We start from the raw sequence: 7,659 nt of genomic DNA on the forward strand, positions 1-7,659 counted from the left end.
TTGCGTATGTGACCTTAGGTTCACAGTAATCATGATCATGTTGGAGAGCAATGATTGCTATATCATCTGTCGTGGGGTCCAAAGTCAAGAGTACGAACTTGGCCAGCATATTTCATAAACGGGTACAATTTTCACACTCGAAAATATGGAATGGGAAAAGCCACAATGAATAGTGGTGTGTGTGTTCAGTCATCCAATGGTGGCAGTTCGAAAGATGATTTTTATGGCTTGTTGGATGAAATCGTAGAGATAGAGTACCATGGACCATTAATTTTGCGGGTTGTGTTATTTAAGTGCATGTGGTTCGACCCCGTCAAAGGAATAAATGTGCATACGAAATTTAATTTGGTTGAAATATATCACAAGAAAAGATATATGAAATATGAACCATTTGTCTTGGCACAACAAGCAATTCAAGTATATTATGCATCATATCCTAGTTTGAAACGTGACAAAGCCGATTGGTGGGCCGTATGTAAAACCAAAGCACGAACAAAAATCGAGGAACGCTGGAAGGACACAGCATATCAACAAGAAAAAATTCGTCACAAGATTGAAACTGATGAATATACCATTCCAACTTTACGAGATCCATGTGGAGCGATGATCGATGTGGATCCAACTGAAATTCGCGAATCAAATTTTGAAGTTGGTACAGAATTTGATTATGAGACAGAGGATGAAGATTATGCTCATGAAGAAGATGAAGATGAAGACGGAGATGAAGACGAAGACGGAGACGAAGAAGAAGCTGAAGATGAAAGTGAAGATGAAGATGAAGATGAAGAATATGATTTTTGAGACTTTTTACTATTTATGTGTAATTATTATTATTATTGCGACATGTGTTTTTTTTTATCATAAAGTTTTATTATTGTTGTTGTCGTAATTATTATTGTTGTTGTCGTCGTTGTTGTTATTATTAGAATCCGTGGCCAATTAGCCTCAGATTTAGCCACGGAATTGAAATAGTCGGGAAAAAGCCACGCGACTATTATTCCGTGGCAAATTTCCCATGAATTTTGCCATGAATTATAGTAAAAAAGGCCGTCTTTGCCAGAGGACTTATTTTTGTGACAAAATTCGTGGGAAATTTCCCACGAATTTTCCCACGAATTTCACATTCGTTGGAAATTTCCCACGAATTTCAAATTCGTTGGAAATTTCCTACGAAATTTGCCACGAATTTGAAATTCGTGGCAAAATATTGCACTATAGACTATTTTCGTGGGAAAATTCGTGGGAAATTTCCAACGAATTTTGCAATGAAATTCAAATATTCGGCCTTGGGGTCTTTTTTGAAATTCGTGGGAAATTTCCCACGAATTTCAAAAACCTCGGCCAATTGGGGCTTTTTGAAATTCGTGGGAAATTTCTGTCGCGACCTAAAAAATCGGGTTTTCGATCTTAGGCTAATGGATTACTAGATCAATTAAATTAACTAACCTAGCTCGAGTTCTCCCAAACTCTACCAAATCGCAACTTAGGTCCAATTGTGAGCATGCAAATATTTTCAATGGGAGTCGCTACTAATCATTTAAGGTAGGTTGATTAGAAACCTAAATAAAATAGCGGGAGTACTATTTTATTTCTGCGAACCAGAAATTATAAATACGGGAACTTGATTACGCTAGATTCCCTAACGCCCTTTCGGTACCAATTTCAAGAGAAATACTCAATTGGACAATTTTGATAAATCCTGACTTAGAGTTCAAAGGTGCAGAAATTTTCTTTTTTGATTTTTTATTTATTTAAATGAAAGCTAACCTATATGTAATGACGTGCAAAAATTGACATGTGATTAATGCAACCTAACATGCAAACTATATGTCATGCGACGACGTGATCTATTTCTAATGACGGGCATATTATTATTATTTTTTGTATTTTTTCTTTAATGAAATTCGGAATTAAAAATGTCAATTACCTAAACATGCAATTTTAAACTAAAGAAATTAATCTATTCTAGAGTAATCTTTTTGGCATTTTTTATCAAAATTCGAAATTAAAATCAAGTTAAAAATATAACCGCTAAATCTTTCGAATTAAGTTTCGATCTGAAGCCTGACAGATCAATCCTAAAATTCGAAATACCCGCTATAGAAATAACTCTATCTAAAGCCTGATAGATAGATTTATTTCCACGTGTGCGGTTGCGGATTAGGAAATTTTCCTAATCGATCACATCTTGAAAAAAATTAGATGTCTTAAATATCTTGGATATATTCAAAAGATTTTGAAAATTCTAAATTCTATCCAAATTTGAAAAGTAATAGATATCCAAGATTTCAAAAAAGGAAATAAAATCCTAATTGAAATAATGCTTATTATCTAAATATGCAAAATTAGATATCAATAAGCACAAATTAGGCAACCAAATATTCGAATCAAATCGGGATATGATAATTACCTGATTTGCAGATTTCTTTCCTAATTTGAATCTATAGCGGATCGAGATTGCGGATCGGCAGTGCATCGGGAGCGGCGGCGTGACGTCAGGAACAGTGGCGGCTAGCAACGGTGGCACGACGGGAACGGCGGCGCGGCGGGCGTCTCCGGGCAGCGGCCAACAGGCGGGGACGGGCGACTCGGCGGCTGTGCAGCGAGCAGCGGCGACACAGACGGGCGGAGCAGGGACGTCCAGGCGGCGGTGGCACCGGCGCGGCGGTGGTGTGCGAGGCAGCGGCAGCGGCAGCGTGCGTGGCGCGGTGGCACACGGCGGGAGACGGCACACGCGGCGAGAAGGCGCCGCGAGCGGGCAAGTGGCACGGCGAGGCGTGCGGTGCGGCGCGGCGGGCGGTCTCCTCTCTCTCTCTCTCTCACTCTTCTCAAAATTCTCTCGTATGTCTCTCTAAAAATCCGATCGAAAAATTCGAGAGCCCCCTTGATTATGAGACATAAACATATATTTATAATGTAAACCTAGGTCAATTAGCCGGGTTTTCTAGTCCTAATGGGCTTAGGTTTAGGCTTTAATTTAATTCTAAGTGGGCTGAATTAATTTGGGCTTTTCTTTAATTAAGCATAATGGGCTAATTTAAGCTCAAATTAAGACAACCAAGCCCTTTTGTGTGTGATTTTCGGCCCATGCTTTCCGAGTGAGCCGAATCTCGTTCGGTGCCCGAGCTCGATTTACGTGATGAATTTTAAGCTCGCTTACCACCGCCGATCCGATGCGAAATGCAGTTAATCTATATGAACCTAAACTTTATGCTATGCGATTTGTAATATTTTTGTTCAAGGATTAAAATTGAATCCCTAATTTTCTATGCAATTAATCACTAAATGATGCGCCGAAATTTAGGTGTCAACAGCTAAGGCTTCTCACTATTTCCCACGAATTTTCCAACGAATTTCGAAAACCTCAGCCAATGGGGGTTTTTCGAAATTCGTGGGAAACATCGTCGGAAATTTCCCACGAATTTCAAAAACGCGTGCAATTATTGCACTATATAGTATTTCGTGGGAAAATTCGTGGGAAATTTCCCACGAATTTGAAAAAACCCCATTGGCCGAGGTTTTTCATATTCGTGGGAAAATTAGTGGGAAATTTCTCACGAATTTTCCCACGAAAATACTATATAGTGCAATTATTGCCCGAGGTTTATGAAATTCGTGGGAAAATTCGTGGGAAATTTCCCACGAATTTTTCCACGAAAATAGTCTATAGTGCAATATTTTGCCACGAATTTTAAATTCATGGGAAAATTCGTGGGAAATTTCCAACGAATTTGAAATTCGTTGTAAAATTTGTGGGAAATTTCCGATGAATTTTGCAACGAATTTCAAATTAGCCCGCCAACGCCGAAAATTTGAATTTCGTGGCAAAATTCGTGGGAAATTTCCCACGAATTTTCTCACGAATTTCAAATTCGTTGGAAATATTGCACTAGTTTATTTTCGCCGAGACTTAACTTTTGTTGCAAATACCGTCGCCGTCCTCACTCCTCAGCGCCGTCCTCGTCGCCGTCCTCCTCGCCTTCACCGTCCACCTCGCCGTCGACGCCGGCTTCCTCGCCGTCCACCTTGCCGTCGAGTTCACCGAGCGCGGCAGGTAACCCTAAACTATTCCTTCAATAAAATGGGGTCGCGGCCGTGATTCCGGGGGGGTCGCCGCGGAGTTGGCAAGAGGGGGGGTCGCGGCGGAGTTGGCCCCGGGGGGCGGTCGCGGCCGAAGGGGGTGGGTCGTAGCCGAGGGGGCCGAAGGGGGGTCGCGGCCGAGTTGGCCGGAGGGGGGTCGCCGCCGAGCGGGCCGTGGGGGGTGGTTCGCGGGCGAGCTGGCCGGAGGGGGGTTCGCGGCCGAGTTTACCGGAGGGGGTCGCCGCCGGCTGGCCGTGTGGGGGAGGGTCGCCGGCAAGCTAGCCGTGGGGGGTCGCCGCGGCGAGCTCGCCGGAGGGTGTCGCCGGCGAGCTCGCCGGAGGGTGGGGGTCGCCGGCGAGCTCGCCCGCGGGGGGGGGGGTCACGGCCGTGATTCCGACACTGTTGTCGATTTTTTTTAATGATTTTTGTGCTAAGATCTAAACTTAGGTAAAATGAAGCTTAAAAAGGGAACAAATTAGTGGGTTGCATTCGTGGCAAATTTGCTTGTTGAACGTAATTGGTGATCTTTTTTCTAGGTCTGTACTAGAACTTTGCGAAATAGCATATTTGGGGCATAAATTTGCACAAATGTGGCATCAGAGTTGATACTTGTTGTAATTTGTTCTGCACATTTAATATGCTTCATTTTATTTTTCGTGGAATCTGATGTGGTCAAAATTTCAATAGGTTCCTTTGACGAGGGCCAAAGATTGCTATTTATCAGAGGCGATAGTCGGTTTGTTTCAATTTGTCGAGTTTATTTATTGCTCTCTGAAACAAAATGGTAAGCAAAATGACTTACGTCATTTTCTGTCCCTAATACATGTTCACATTTTTAAATATATTTGTGTAACCTTCTTACTTATCAGTTTAAACGTGGAAGTCTCATGCGTGGTGCGGGTTCACAAAGAAGATCAGCTCCTGCCGCTGCCTCGTCCTCGTCCCCGTCCCTGTCCTCTTCCCCTGCCCTTTCATGTAACCCTCAACCACAACATGTTCATGGACAACACGGACACATTGGCCCATCGCCGGCGAGCTCGCCGGAGGAGGGTGTCGCCGGCGAGCTAGCCGGAGGGGTGGGGGTCGTCGGCGAGCTCGCCCGGGGGGAGGGGGGGTCGCGGCCGTGATTCCGACACTATTGTTAATTTTTTTTAATGATTTTTGTGCTAAGATCTAAACTTAGGTAAAATGAAGCTTAAAAAGGGAACAAATTAGTGGGTTGCATTCGTGGCAAATTTGCTTGTTGAACGTAATTTGTGATCTTTTTTCTAGGTCTGTACTAGAACTTTGCGAAATAGCATATTTGGGGCATAAATTTGCACAAATGTGGCATCAGAGTTGATACTTGTTGTAATTTGTTCTGCACATTTAATATGCTTCATTTTATTTTTCATGGAATCTGATGTGGTCAAAATTTCAATAGGTTCCTTTGACGAGGGCCAAAGATTGCTATTTATCAGAGGCGATAGTCGGTTTGTTTCAATTTATCGAGTTTATTTATTGCTCTCTGAAACAAAATGGTAAGCTGTCCCTAATACATGTTCATATTTTTAAATATATTTGTGTAACCTTCTTACTTGTCAGTTTAAACGTGGAGGTCTCATGCGTGGTGCGGGTTCACAAAGAAGATCAGCTCCTGCCGCTGCCTCGTCGTCGTCCCCGTCCCTGTCCTCTTCCCCTGCCCTTTCATGTAACCCTCAACCACAACATTTTCATGGACAACACGGACACATTGGCCCATCCTCCGACCCTCAACAACATATTAGAGGAGAACCTCGGGACATGCGAACTGAATTTACTTCAATTCCATCTCCGATTCCATCTCCTTCGGTTCCACTTTCTTCTTCAGTGCAACACTCGAATGATGAAGAAGATACCCGATTCATTATATGCTCATGTGGAGATTCGTAAGTACTTCATTTTTTTACGTATATATAAATTATCGATGTAAACAAAATTGTCCATGTTGCGAATTATCCGTATGCTTCATTGTCTCATTGTCCATATTGCTATAACATGTTTTCAGATTCACGGATTCTACGTATGTTGTGAGGGAACTTAATAAAATAGTCAATAACTGTTGGATGGGCCAGTTTACTACTTTCAGCAGCGCTCCCGCAGAAGTAAAGACTTTGTGGTGGAATGAGTTCAAGGTTAGTGTTGTCTTTCTATTTTCTCACAAACTAAGTTCGATGTAGCATACTGATGGTCAATAATGAATTTTGTCATGAATTGTCTGGTACATTGTAATGGATATGTGACATGTGACCCTAGTGGATAACTCTCAGTTGCTTTTCTATTGATTGTAGGATAAGTTCACGTGGGATGAAATGGAAGAGGATGATGTTAGAAGAATTTTCAAGAAGAAAATCGGTGATCACATGCGATATGTGATAAATAGAGCGAAGAGAACAAAAGAAAAGCCGGCCTTTTTTACAGCTGACAATTGGACGGAAATTACGAGAACTTGGGAAACTGAGAAGCATAAGCAAAGGTGTGAACAGAGCAAGAAGAATCGAGCTTCTAGTTCTAGTGACGGGTCTGCGTCTGCCACATATGCCGGGGGCTCTATCAGCATCGGGGAACATAAAAGAAGAATGGTAAGTCTGTTTATACATGTCAGTTCATTTAATTCAATGATTACTCATTTATGTTTATATTTTGTAGGCAGATGATTTGGGGACGGAACCCACATTTACAGCTACATTTGAATGCACATTTCAAAAAAAGGATAAGACATGGACTGGCGCTCGAGCAAAAGCTATTAAGGTATGTAAGGTTATAGTTCGGACTTTATGGAAACTAGAATGAAAATCATGAATGTTTTTAATATTTATGGTAATATATATGAATTTATTTTATTTCCATCTATAATGTTAATATAGGAAAAATATGATGAACTTTTAATGAGCACTGCTAGTGGTGATGGTGGTGATGGTGGTGGTGATGATGGTGGTGGTGGTGGTGATGGTGTTGCCGTGTCTGAGCCATCGGTTGACAGTATGGCATTATGGGTGGAGGGCGGGTGGGATGAAAAGAGGAAAAATATTTGGGATGGGATCCTTGTCAAGGATGTACAAAACGAAGGCTGCTGCAACTTCATCCTCCAATGCGGCTGTTTCAAGGAGGACACGACATGAGGAGCATATGACCCAAGAATTGAGCCAACTGAAACAGTTGCTTGTACAGAAGGACGAAGAAATGAAGCATTTACTTGGACAGAAGGACGAACAAATAAGGGTGATGCAACAACAAATGCAAATTATCATGCGACATCTCGACATCGATCGCAATGAGGTTCCTCCTCTACCTCATATTAATCCAATAGATGATGGGCATAATGCTGAGCCACACAATGATGCGGCGATTGGTGATGATGATGATGATGATGCTGATGATTTTATTGTCAGTCCTTCCTAGTTCATTCTCGAGTACCAAAGCTGCCAACGTTTTATGGTTGTCCCGCGTTCTTTCAATGTTTTGAATGTATCACCTGATGTTCATTAGTGCTTAGCTGCCTCTTTGTATTATGAGATTGAATATCGAATATCATCATGTGAGACTTTGCAACTTATGCAT

Source organism: Syzygium oleosum, unplaced genomic scaffold (assembly GCF_021117445.2).
Source record: "Syzygium oleosum isolate NSW1041296 unplaced genomic scaffold, Sole_v2.1 Sole_v2.40, whole genome shotgun sequence".
Classification (NCBI taxonomy): Eukaryota; Viridiplantae; Streptophyta; class Magnoliopsida; order Myrtales; family Myrtaceae; genus Syzygium; species Syzygium oleosum.